Source organism: Desmodus rotundus, chromosome 11 (genome assembly GCF_022682495.2).
Source record: "Desmodus rotundus isolate HL8 chromosome 11, HLdesRot8A.1, whole genome shotgun sequence".
NCBI lineage: Eukaryota > Metazoa > Chordata > Mammalia > Chiroptera > Phyllostomidae > Desmodus > Desmodus rotundus.
Window position 1 is genome coordinate 77,062,238 of NC_071397.1, and position 12,763 is coordinate 77,075,000.

The 12,763-nt window shown below is 40.4% G+C and overlaps 1 protein-coding gene across 2 annotated transcripts in view; it reads right to left on the reverse strand.

The window, feature by feature from the left end:
• The window catches only part of ARHGAP18 (Rho GTPase activating protein 18), a 121,420-nt gene that overhangs the window by 93,544 nt on the left and 15,113 nt on the right, over positions 1-12,763 (reverse strand). The window lies entirely within an intron of this gene.

The window sequence follows — 12,763 nt, forward strand, 5'->3', positions numbered from 1 at the left end:
TACACAGTCCTAAAAGTACATTCGGCCCTTTGAAGGCAACTGCGAGGCTGATGTGGCCCCCATTGAAAATGAGTTTGACACCCCTGGTTAAGCTTTTGAAAATTCAAACTTTGAGTCCAGATGTAAAATGTATGTGTATTCATTATCCATTTTAAAAGATTTCTAAGTGCTAAAATTTTTCATGATTAAAGTTGGGGAAACAAAATCAATCATCTTGTTCACTTGATCATCGAGGACAGGATATGGGCCTGAATACACAATTCTGCAATCCACAAGCAGAAAACTACTTTCAGATGATAGGCCATGTTTCAGAATTCACCAAGTAGCTTGATTTCAAAGTCCTAGAATGATTTTAATATAAACCCTTTTTGTTTCCATGCTTATTTAAAAACGCTTGTAAAAGGTTTAGTCCCAAATTATCCTATCTTTGAAATAACAGTGGCTCACTGACTTTACTCTGAATATTGATTGCCTCCATTGAATGCTGCAGGCCCAGGAAGCCTATGGACTTTATCTATACTGATCCTAAAAAAACACTTTAAACTGCACTTTAAAATAAAAATATAGAACATCTGATTTGTCCTAATTTGCTTCTTTCTCCTAAAGATGTAGGAAAACCTTCCAATTAATACGATAGAACTCAGTCTATTCTAGTGCCATCTGTCATCTGGACAGTTATTATTCATAAGGCAAACTGTACTTATTATTCATTATTTATATCTCACCAACTTGATTTTTCTTTTCCTGGCAAGAACATAAAAAAAGAATAGTGAGAAACATAGCTATAAAACTAGATTGGAGCCCTGATTAGAAAGATGTTCATACTTAAGATTGTACTCCTTCAGAAAATATTTACTGAGAACCTGCTCTGCACCAAGTAACATGGGTACAACTATAAACAAGCCAGACAGGACCCCCGTTTATAGTCATGTTGGGAATACAGACTCGCGTAAAACAATTAGGGTGTTGCTTTTGCAAAGTTAATCTGATGATCAGAATTAAAATGACCTATACCAGGATTGCATTAAAAGTGTATATTATGCTTATATTTAAAAATTAAATTTGATAATATAGTCCTTTTGATTGAGTTGCTTTCCATCACATTTTTATTTCTTCCCTTTTTGTATTAGTTTCTTGTGGCTGCAAATGACAACAGACTTGGTAACTTAAAATAACAGAAGTTTATTCTCTCATAGTTCTAGAGGCTAGAAGTTCACAATCAGAACCACTGGTGCCAAGAGGTCAGTGAAGCTGTACTCCCTCCAGGCCTCTAAGGGATCCATTCCTTGCCGCGTCCAACATCTGTGGGCGCCAGCACTTTTTTTGTTAGTGGCCATGAGACTCCCATCTCTGTTTCTTTTCACATGTGTGCATGAGATCTCCCTCTGTCTTTCACAAGGAAGATTGTGCCCCCATTTGGGGCCCAACTAGATAATCCAAGATAATCTCCCACTTCAAGATCCTTAACTTGATTGCATCTTCAAAGACATTTCTTACAAAGAAGGTAACACTCTAGAATCCACTAAGCCAGTGACCCTTTGTCAAAATTCTCATTCAGAAGTATTTCTTAATATTGTTAATACATAAGGGTCTCTTGTGTAAAAGTAACCATCCTGATGTAGGAAATTTGACATAAATCAATAATCGCTTGCATACAAACTCCATCTGCTTTCTTCCCATTACAGATGTGCACGAGTATACAATTTCAATCCCTAGCCTTTCAAGCAAGAATCGAAATAGCATGTCATACCATAATGACACCATTACAAATATACTTTCACTGCATTTGAGCTATTAACATTTTTTGCTTTTGCAAACAGAATAAATAAAATAATTCATTTCATTGTTGCAGTGCCTTAAATATAGTAACATGAAAGAAAATGCAAAATGAGTAACAAACTAAAATCCACAGGATATTAGGCAACAGTTGTCTGATGTAGGACAAGCCCCGTGGGACAGTGCAAAAACCTAAAACACTGAATTTCACATGTTTTCCAGAATATGGTGAGCAAGCTCACAAATTATGCAGCCTATTATCTCCTCTTCCTCATTTACTGGCTTACCTTCAGGCAGCAGATGTTCTAGGCTGCTACATAATACCTCTATTGTTTTCTCTCTACTATCTCACCATGCATTATTCTTTTACTACAGTGGACTATATAGGCCTCTATTCTCTTCTAGAAATCACTTTAACTTATTAGACTTCTAATGCAACAATTGTGCCAATAGAATACACTGTAATTACAGAATCATAGACTTTTTAAAAGGAAAGGTCTCTGGAGAACCAATGTAAGAAAGCAGATGTGCATCAAGCCCCGTCACACTTTCTGGACCAAAGTCTTTCTACCTCTCCTGCTTCCCCAACTTTGGCTGAATCAAGCAAAGAACAACATTGGCATCTGTAAGTATGAAAGCACGCCAGGGTCACAGAGGAGGTAACTCCAGTTTTCAAATATAAAGCAACCCATGCAATTGCTCTTACCCCAGCCAGAACACTGACAGGGCCCCTGAAGCAACTTGCCTCGTTTCCATGTGGCCTCAGGCTAGCTTCCCTTTCTGGCCCAGTTCCCTAAGCAAAAGCTGAGGTTTTAGAGCCAAGTAGCAGCACCAGAGGAATGAAATGACAGCTGCCACCAGCACAAGACACAAATGAAATCTTCTCATGGACAACAAGACATGATTATCTGTGGGTAGATGTTGAAACATAAACGTCTAAGACTGGTGTTAGAGAATCAAATTCTCCTGCTCTGTTGAGGGGGACAGGAAACTAAAACCCTGGAGATACAAGAAAAAAAATGTATGTCCCCAAACATTGTCATTTAATCAGCACTCATTTATTGACTGTACACAGCATGTTTGGCATCATCTAGAGGGTGGGATTCAGGGATAATAAAGAAAATGGGGTGTTCAGTGCTTTTGTGGTTGATCTTCTAAGATGGATAGAATGAATGAATGCTTGTGGCTGTGAAGAAACAAGGGACTATACACAAAAAAGATTTTTTAATCACACACATAACACACTTTTATGAAAGAAAATCATCATAATGCATTTTTATCAAAGGACATAGCTTAATAATATTACTCTCCCTACAAGCTGTTCTATTTCTCTCTTCTCCTTTTGCTTCTCTTTTCTTTTTTTACTGCTGTGATTTAAAACAGTTGTTCTCAGACTTACATAGGCCAGAAAAAAAAATTTTTTTTTTTAATTTGGGGTAGAGCAAATCAACACAGAGCTGGAAACTTTTTATTTGCCAAAAAGTTTTTTTAAAAAAAACCTAAATCAAATTGCATTAGTTTTATTTAATTAAAGACATTCAATTACAAAAAAAGAATAAGTGATCACATTCATTCAAGTATAAACCACCAACATCAGATCCTTTTATATTTGGTTAAAAGTAAGAATTATAGAGCAAGAAGAATACTAAGTAACCAATAGGAGGAAAGAAAAACCCTGAAGGGTCAAAAATGTAATGGAGAATAGAGGTTAGAGATGGCAAAGATTTTTCTTTTCCACACTTTTTACTAGGGCCAGGCCAATTTACCTTCAATAATGCAGTAACAAAGAACCAAGGTGTGTCTTTCTCTTGCATGGAGCGTATGAGATGAAAGGGGACACCGTGAAGAATCCTAAAGTGATGCTGGAATAACTGGAAAGTAATATTAAGAGGTGTTACCATGGGAGGGTTTTCCTAAGAATGGAATGCTGAGAAAAACACTTGTGAGAAAAGTCCTTTTAAAGAGTGGCTAGAAAAGAGAAGAAGCCAGAGGCCAAGAAATGGACACTGACAGCATGAGGGAGTGAAGTGCAGGTCAGGGTTGCTGCAGCTGAAGAATTAAGTGCAGATTTGAGGAACTTCAGGGACAGAAAAGTTGCCAAGCTCAGTAACAGGCCCCTGGAGCAGGCCTGAGGACTGAGTGTCAGTGATGAGTCAGATGTCACAAGTGGAGAACGGGCAGGCTGGCAGGGAGGAAGTAAGGGAGGAAATGATGCGTGACATAGCTAGGAAACATAATAAATAGTTACACTTCTGTGGTTTCTCCAGCAAAAATGCATACTGCATGCTACACCTTGGTCAAAATACAACTGGGAGAGTAACAGCAAGTTAACAACACAGATGGCTGCTTTGAGATAGCAGCACATCTAGGAAGGTGTGAATAGGGATGAATATACTGAGGGAAAGTGAAACTCAGTAGTGGCTAGCTCTTCAGTAGTAAGTAGTATATGAGACCTTTATTTCCTTATTTGCTCTGTTATGTATTTTTTTTTCAGATTTTTCTCTAATGGGAAAAATAAATAGCCGTGCAAAGAAAGAAATAAAATTTTGTTGGTAGAATTTTTTTAATATTCTAACTGCATGTTAGAATGTTGTATGTTGGTGAGTTTCACGGACACACATGGACACACATAAAACGTGTCCACCCACTTTAAGTATTCTGGAACTTTGAGCACACTGGGGGCACTCACACCACTAGTGTATCCATGGACGTCCACGTGGATCTTCGTGGCCAGCCATCTGGTGACTCTCACATACGAAACATGTGTCAGAAGTACACATATTGGTCATACCTCAGCCAACGTTAATCATAAAAGCCAAGAAATGTCAGCCCAATAAGTAAGTTATTTAACCTAAAGCCTGACACTGCCATGGACCAATATCACAAGGAACTTCTCACCAAGATCTGTAAAAAGCTCTTTCAGAATCATAGATGATATCAGCACTCACATATTCTAGTATTAAATAAGGTACTTTGTGGTCATAAAGTGGAATGGGTACTTTCATAGTAAATAGGGCTGATCCAGTATGCGAGGTCATAAAACAGAGAATGGCTGTCATTCCTACCTGCAGCTCAGGCTGTGGACAGGAGACACAGCACAGTCATTAAGAAAACAGACTCTAGGAACCAGACCGCCAGGGTTATGAACCCTTTTCTACCAATTTCCTAGCATGTATTTTTGAGCAAGTTTCTTAAGCTCTGTGCCTCAGTTGCCTCACATGTAAAACAGAGATAATTATTCCTACCTTCCTAGTATGGTGAAGTATACAGGAATCGATATCTATATATGTCTATTCTAAAGTACATCGGGCAAATGCAGGGCACCATGTAAGGATTAGCTATTGCTATGTATTTTTCATCATAAAGTGAGATGTTGAAAAGCCCAGCACCATCAAAAATTATACTTAAAAGCAACCATAAACTATGTTCATCCCATTGGTGGTCACTTGATACAGTTTTGCCATATTCAAAAATACAAAGTGGCTTTTTTCCCTTCTTACTTCCTCTTATTCCGCCATCTCCACACTACAGACAGAAATTAATATGGTTGATACTAGAGTTCCTCAGAAATATTGGCACCCAAGAGTGAGAGGCCTTGATGGTTTTCTCCCCAATGAATCCTGCTCTCCCTTACTTGAACCCTCCCCTTAGGAAACCAAGGAAACTTCTTTACTCAACAATCCAGTATGTTAGCAACAACTTTTCAAATCAAATGCAAGTTGACTCACTATAAAAGAAAATTCTGTGTGAAAGTAAAATTATATATATATGTGTGTGTATATATATATATAATATGTATAAAACAAAAGGCTGTTATAACTAATCTTCCTCATTGCAACACAGCCTCCCAGAACCTTATTCAGAGAATTTCCTCTTCGTGAACTGGTCTTTCACACCCACTCACAATGCTCAGGAGGTTCCCTGAGCATTGCACACGTAATTATCTTGGAACACTAGAAAGCCAACCCACTCCACCACCAAATCTGACCAATGAGAGTAGTTTCTAGCCTAGCTCTCAACCAATAAGATGCTAAACCACAGGTTCCTTGCTAGGTAAGCTGACAAATGCCAGAAGCTTACCTAGAATTCCCTTGGCTCCTCCCAGGCAGTTGATTTCTTTCGAAGTCAGCCTCTTCAATGGGATACTAGAAGAGCCAACCAGTTGGATATTCTAGCGAAATACGGGTCGAGAGCTTCCAGAATCCTCAGAACTGCAACTACAGAAGTATTTCTACAGACGCTGGCTTTCTCCAGATTCACATTTCTTTCAGAAATCAGGGGAGTCACCTTGTGAACTGTCACTGAATGATTCCTAAAAACCATACTTTATAAACACACACTTTCATCACTTTACAATGTCAAATGGCTACAAATGCTGAGCATGCACTATGCCTACTTGCTGGGGATCATTAGCTCAGCTTCTATATACCACGTCCTCAGGACTTGCGACTCTAATTCACGGGTCTCAGAGAAACTGTCAACTCCCAGTTTCCAACCTTCCAAGTAGCTGCAAATGGTAAACCACAAATGCCAACAATGGAAATGCAAAGGGTCTGAGGGTCTCCTGACAGAGCTTGCGGCTGAAGCCTCAGCTCCATGGAGTTATGAAACTCCATGGAGTTTTCTGCCTGCCTGCCTGAGCCATAACCTCTTTCCTCTCCTCAGGCACCAACCAGGACTCATCAAGACGCCCCAGCTCAGGCTCAAGGTCCCAAAGTAGCCTGGCCTGTGGACACTTCTTTCATTCTCTTCCCTGAGCATGGGAAGAGAGTAGATGAGCCTCTTCACTGTTTACTACAGGAAATGAACTTATAAGCAGCTACTGACATTTCACACAAAAAGCCATCCTTTCTTCTACCCTACATCTCCACTTGTGTCAACCATCTCCCTATCTCCGTTCACACTTTGTCTGTCTCTAGATTGTTTCACAGATGCATTGTGAGTTATATTCATAAGAGAACAGATGGGAAAGACCATCTCAGATAGCATAAGAAGTTCACTGGGGATCAAGCATTTTTTGGTTGCTATTTGCAATGGGCCTGTGTGCTTTACACAGTGACTTTTTACCTCATCTAACCTTCATACTGCCACTGAGGCACAGAAAGGTTTAGCAGCTTGCCCAAAGGCACATAACTAGTAAGTGACGGGCCCAAGGCACAGTCCATGCTATTTTACAGTCCAGAGCTCCTCCTTTTCACCACAATGCCATGCGTTGTACCTGTCACATTACACCATTCAGTCCAAGGATCCATGATAGAGGAGTCAGGCATTCTGAAAAGTGGGCAGGCCACAAGCAGACTGACTGAAAAAATCCCAATGTTTCCATCGACATTGACCTTTAAGGCTCGCCACAAATTGACCTCAACCTCCCTCTCCATCCTTTCCTTCTTCCTCACTCAAGCATCCTGTCCTCCAGCCAGTTAGAATCTTCATAGAATTAACTCCCATCTGAACCTTCCTCTCCTCAATGCATTTACTTTTCTACCCCAAAGTCTAATTTTACCCAAACCACTCCAACAAAATGAAACTTTCTCTGATCCTCTTAGTTAAAAACATAAGATGTCCTTCTTCTGCAAAAGCCTACAGCAGGGTTGTTGATTCTTTTCAACCTCCATTATAGCGGCTGTAACTTCCTGTCCTGCATCAGATAGTGGCACAGCTCATCGTCCGTAGTAGAAATTAGAAAACCTCTTCTAGGGTTTGACCTCTTACTAGCACAGTATACCTAGCAGAGGACAGAACACAAAGCACCTGCTCAACAAACTTCAAGGAGGAATCATAGCACCTTTTTGTAAAACAGATGTGTCATCATTGACAGCTGTACTGGGTAATGAAATAAATGTAGCTCCTACCCCAGTGACAATATTTCCATCTTTTGGAAATTCTGTAGGACTGATTCTAATACATAGAATCTAACTATTGTCTGATATAAAACACTCTATTTTCTACTTCCCTGAGAATCTCAATGTCACAAGGCTAAGAAGAGGCAGATTCTAGGTAACTTTTCTACCATCCAAAAAAATGTATGTGCTGTTCAATCTTCTTTACTTGGAATTTAACAAACAAGCTGAACCAAGGGGGCTAATCTTAAATTTCGAGAGGCATAGTGGCTACCACTAATGATCATTCCCCAGACAGGCCTCTGAGGCCTGGTCAGCAGCTTGGGAACAAACTTAACACTCTGTATTCTGAAAGCCAACAACTAGAAGAAAACTGACCGAAGAAAGGAAGTAATTCTTTCAGATGAAGATGGAGCTTCCCCCAGGAAGGAAAATGAACAGGTAATGTTTTTACATTTGAAAATTTCACCGGAGAACCTCAATGAAAGAGACAGGGATGATAATCCATTTATATGGTTTATCCATTTATAAGTTTGGTTGGTTGATTTTATTTTTGTTTTTTTGCATTAAGATGTCCTTTTGGCAGAGTTTCAGAAGCCATGTTAAGTGTGAAGGCAAAAGACATACATATAGACATCTTTCTATTCCTCTTTTTTTCATTATTCAGAAAAATTATACAGTTCTTCATTTACTTCTCATGGGGACCTGAGACAACATCCCTGGAAAAACCATGCTTTCCTGCCTTCCTCACTCCTGACACCCCGGCATTCAAATTTCCGCTCTGAATTCTGAAACTGCCAAGGAGTATGGCCATTTAAATCAGCTTGTCCCTTAATTCTAAAAGGGGGGGTTAGTTAATGTCTGTTTTTAAAATAATTACATAGGATTAAATTATGAATCTAATGCTAATAACAAGAAAACATGGGATTGCTTTGGCTACAAAGTCCATTTATAACATTTTATTCCTCACAAAATCAACACAAATTCCCTGCTCTGGAAAACTGAAATGTATACGCATGTGAAATGCTTCGTATGGGGATTACCACTACATGAAGCTATTCACAAAGCAATAATATTATCTTCATATATGTACCGTGCATAAAGTGGTACATGCCGTTAAAATGAATGAAATCTCTGCTGAAGTAAATATATGTGTATGACATACACTCCTACAAATTCGATGCTTAAAATGACAAACTCTTAAATATCTGATGTGTCTTAAGCAAGAGTGATAGATTTTACACTAGTCAAGTCATCTGTCATTACACCTAACACATAAATTCTCCAAGTGTAAAAGATTCATGTTCCAAACATAATAAACATGACAATTCAGGAAGTAAAGAAACAGTTGATTGTCTCTGTTACTCACAGGTGCAAGGTTAGCATCGATAGATAAGGTTTATTTTCAAACAAATAATATTGTCATTTTTTACCCAAAAGGTAATGCAAATAAAGGATTAAGTAATGTATTCAGTTTGAAAATATTCATGCATATCAATAATGTAGCATTATATAGACTTGCGGCATTTAATACTCCTCTCAGAAAGAAGGAAAACATTTTGTACTATGATTTCATAAGCTTAACAACATGTCACAATGTAGTAGATTCAGGAGGAACCGAACAAATCCCTAATGCAATTCACTCTGTCAATCATTTCTTCAATATGCTTGAATTATTAAAATTTCAGGTGAAAATTTGAAGACTAGCTCTCTCCAAGCTGTAAAACTTACTGGCCAAAGGTTTCTCAGAACAAATTTTTATAATAAATATTTTAAATTTCAGCATTATCAATTAAAAAATAAAAGAAGGTACACCTGCACAGATGTTTCCATGGCCACCTGCCCAGGAAGCATATTTGAGAGGATGTGAATTACCCCACAAAGGCAACAAACGAAAGGTCTCTAGCAGACACCCCACCTACGTCACAACAGGAATCTGCTTCCACCCAAAGTCTGTTTTCAGGTTTCCACAAGGCCTCCGAGAGGCTACCTACATGCCTCCCTGCAGCCTAGAGCTCTGGTAACTGCTGTGCCCACTGGCCTGATGTTCATATTCCTTCCTGGTCAGCCCACTTCTAGAGTCCTTGGAGGCTCCTTCAGGTGACCTCCGTGGCCACCTGTGTGTCAGGTACGCCTCCTCTTGCAGCCACCAGGAGCTGCCCTCGTGCTGATCCTGCCAGCAACTCTGCAAGGTAAGAAAAGCAGCTGTTCCTTACTTCCATAACTGCTCTCCTTTTCTAGTCCTCTGCCCGTTTCCATTCTTGACCTTAATGCCCAGGGACCCCCTCCTCCCCCAGACTGAGACCACTAGGCCCACTTGCCCAAGACAACGGGGAATGGGGCAGCCTAGGCTTCTATGCAGATTTTGTTTTTACTTTATGAAGTGTTTTACTTTTTACAAAATGCATGCTTCCTTCCTTTCTTCTCCCTAAAGAGGCAGGTTGTCCCAGGTGTTCAGGGGCCTGAAAGGGCCCCTTTCAAGGCTGTCCCATCATGTCTGGGGGCCCATCAGCACAGGGTCCATGTTTCCTTCCCCTCCCCTGTGTTACCTGTACTGGGTCCGCAGACTTGGCAGCTCTGGAAGATCGCTCCACGCAAACCATTTGCCCAGGTACAGATATAATGGATATAATGTCAAGGTTCTGTAAGAATCTATTGTCAAGGGGCTTAAAACCACATGGCATCTTGGAAAACAACTAAGAAAAAATGCAGACTCACCCCAAGAACTCTACCTGGTAAAGCAGTGCAGGGGTGGCATCCCTAGGAGAGCAGGAGAGCTTGGAGTGGACGCAGAATTCTGTTTCTGCTAAGATTAGCAATTTGTGGCAGCAGGACATTTATGGGAACATGTCATGCAGGGACACCTTGGCCTGGGAATCAACTATTTATAAAACAGGTCTAGGTTTAGGACCAAGAAAAAGGCAATCCCCTAGCCTTTGGCTTTCTGACAAGTTCCAAATTACTTTGCCTAAAAGTGGGGAAGCTCCAGAAACAGCTGTGGTGAGTTGATCACTTGGTTCATAGTTATAAACTAAGAGAATTTATTTGCTGTGAAAAATAGCCATGGCTAAAAGATGGTTACCAGTATATGCTCTCCAGCCAGCCTGCCCTCACTCACTGCCTTCTTAAATATTTTCTGTAATTTAATGAAAAGCACTTTTGAAACAGCAAATAGGCCATTTTATTCTGATACTTTTGGGTCGGTGGCAGGCTAAGCCTTTAATGTCTTTGTGGCCTCCGAAGTATTTGAACGACTTTATTAAGTGGAAAGGAGCTGTTGGTTCGCTCCTGTGACATTCCCACACCTTTCCAGTGAAAAAGAATTGTGCATTTGGATTTCAGTGGAAAGTTCTCACGCAACAGAAAGGGTGCTGAGACCATCGAGGTTGCTAGAGAAGGCCTACAGACAATGCAGCCTCTCTGCTGTCCTACTGTCCTACTTCTAGGGCTAAATCTGATTACTCAGCTTTTGTAGAAAAACACAACCATCCAATGTCAATGATGCTGGTGGCAGTGGTGGTAGCTGTAATAAAGACATACCTGTTACTGTGTCATACTGGTCCTGGGAGATTTTGAATGCATTTGAAGGAAGTTTCCAGTTGATAAATGCCAACTGATAGACAGGAGAGGCCCCTGCCTGAGGCTTCCTCTCCCATTCTGTATATAGGTACCCATACTGGCCCATCAGTTCCGGCTGTCCATGCCACAACCCAGACTGCAGCTTTGAAAGAACCAGATGTGGGCCTTCCACTGAAGACATTCTTCCCACACGCACGCTCTGAAGGGAGAAAAGCTGAATGGAGACGACCACACTCACTCTACGCCCCTCGGTAGAATGCAAGCAACCAGGGTTCCAAGCAGAACTGATCTACAGGCAAGCTGTGTGGTCTGAGGCCAGTGACTCCATGTACACGAGCTTTCTCCTCTTTAAGACAAGGATAATAATTCTCACCTTACGAGGATTAAACAAATTCTATTTTAAACATTTGAACACAGACAGTACTCAATAAATATTTGTTTTTCTTTTCTTCTATGATCTAATTTGCCCCAGTTACATGAATAGCTCACCACAAAATGCCAGAAGACTTCTCAGGGTCACACAAAATTATTTACTAAATGGCAGAATTTAGTAAAACTACTTATTGCCTGGTTGCAGTAAATGGTATCTGGGTGCCTGAAAGTAGTTAAGGTGATCTCCCGAAGTGCCCCTTTTACTACCAGTAGACTGCTTCGAATCTGGATCAGAACAAGCTTCTCCCAACTCCAAAGAGAGCAGAGTTTTTATGACAAAAATGAACACAAACTACCTGCCAACCAAGCACTCTGTTTTGGCTTGACTTGCTTTGTATATACTTCCAGAAGCCACATTCAGCTTACAAAAGTTGGAAACAACTTCTCGGAACGGAACAATGGTGAAGGCTCCAACAACAGATTGCCCAACCAGATCTCAGCTGTGCTACTTTCCCGCTGTAGGATCTCAGCAAGTTACTATACCCTCTGCACCTCCGTTTCTTCAGGCATAAACTGGGGATAACATCACCACCCACTTGGGGTGTTATGACACTTAAATGAGTTCATGCAGCCTCTCTAACTTAGTGGCAGTAACCCTTACCTAAAAGCTCACGTGCCAAAAAAAAGAGAAAACCCAAAAAACCCACTGACGTCGTCCTAATCGTTTTAAAAGGAAAACGTAATATATCACATGTGTATCCAAAACCTTCAACCAGTTTTCTAAAACATAACACAGCAAATCTCCAACACAATCAGCAAACTGTCACGTTGAAGATCAAACAACTATTAAGACTAAGTGCTCTTTCTGGGCAGTGACGTGACAGGCATCCTGTGGGCTGACACCATGCATGTTGTCAAGGTGTCCACATCATCCTGAATGGTAACTAGAGATATTTCCCCTGCATTTGTGTTTAAAATGTCTATTGGGTTTTCAGGCATACATATAAATATTCCCTCCAAAAAAATAAGCTAAAAGTTGTTTATTAAAAGACTTATGTGCTGTGAGGCTTGGGTGTTCAGAAGTAAAAAACATTCTTACAGCGAAACAAGTTCACCAAAGGGAGCTCCTGCAGGGTGTGTGCCTGTATCGGTGACGTGCTTGGTGACCGGACGGAGAAGAGCGATTTAATGTCAAC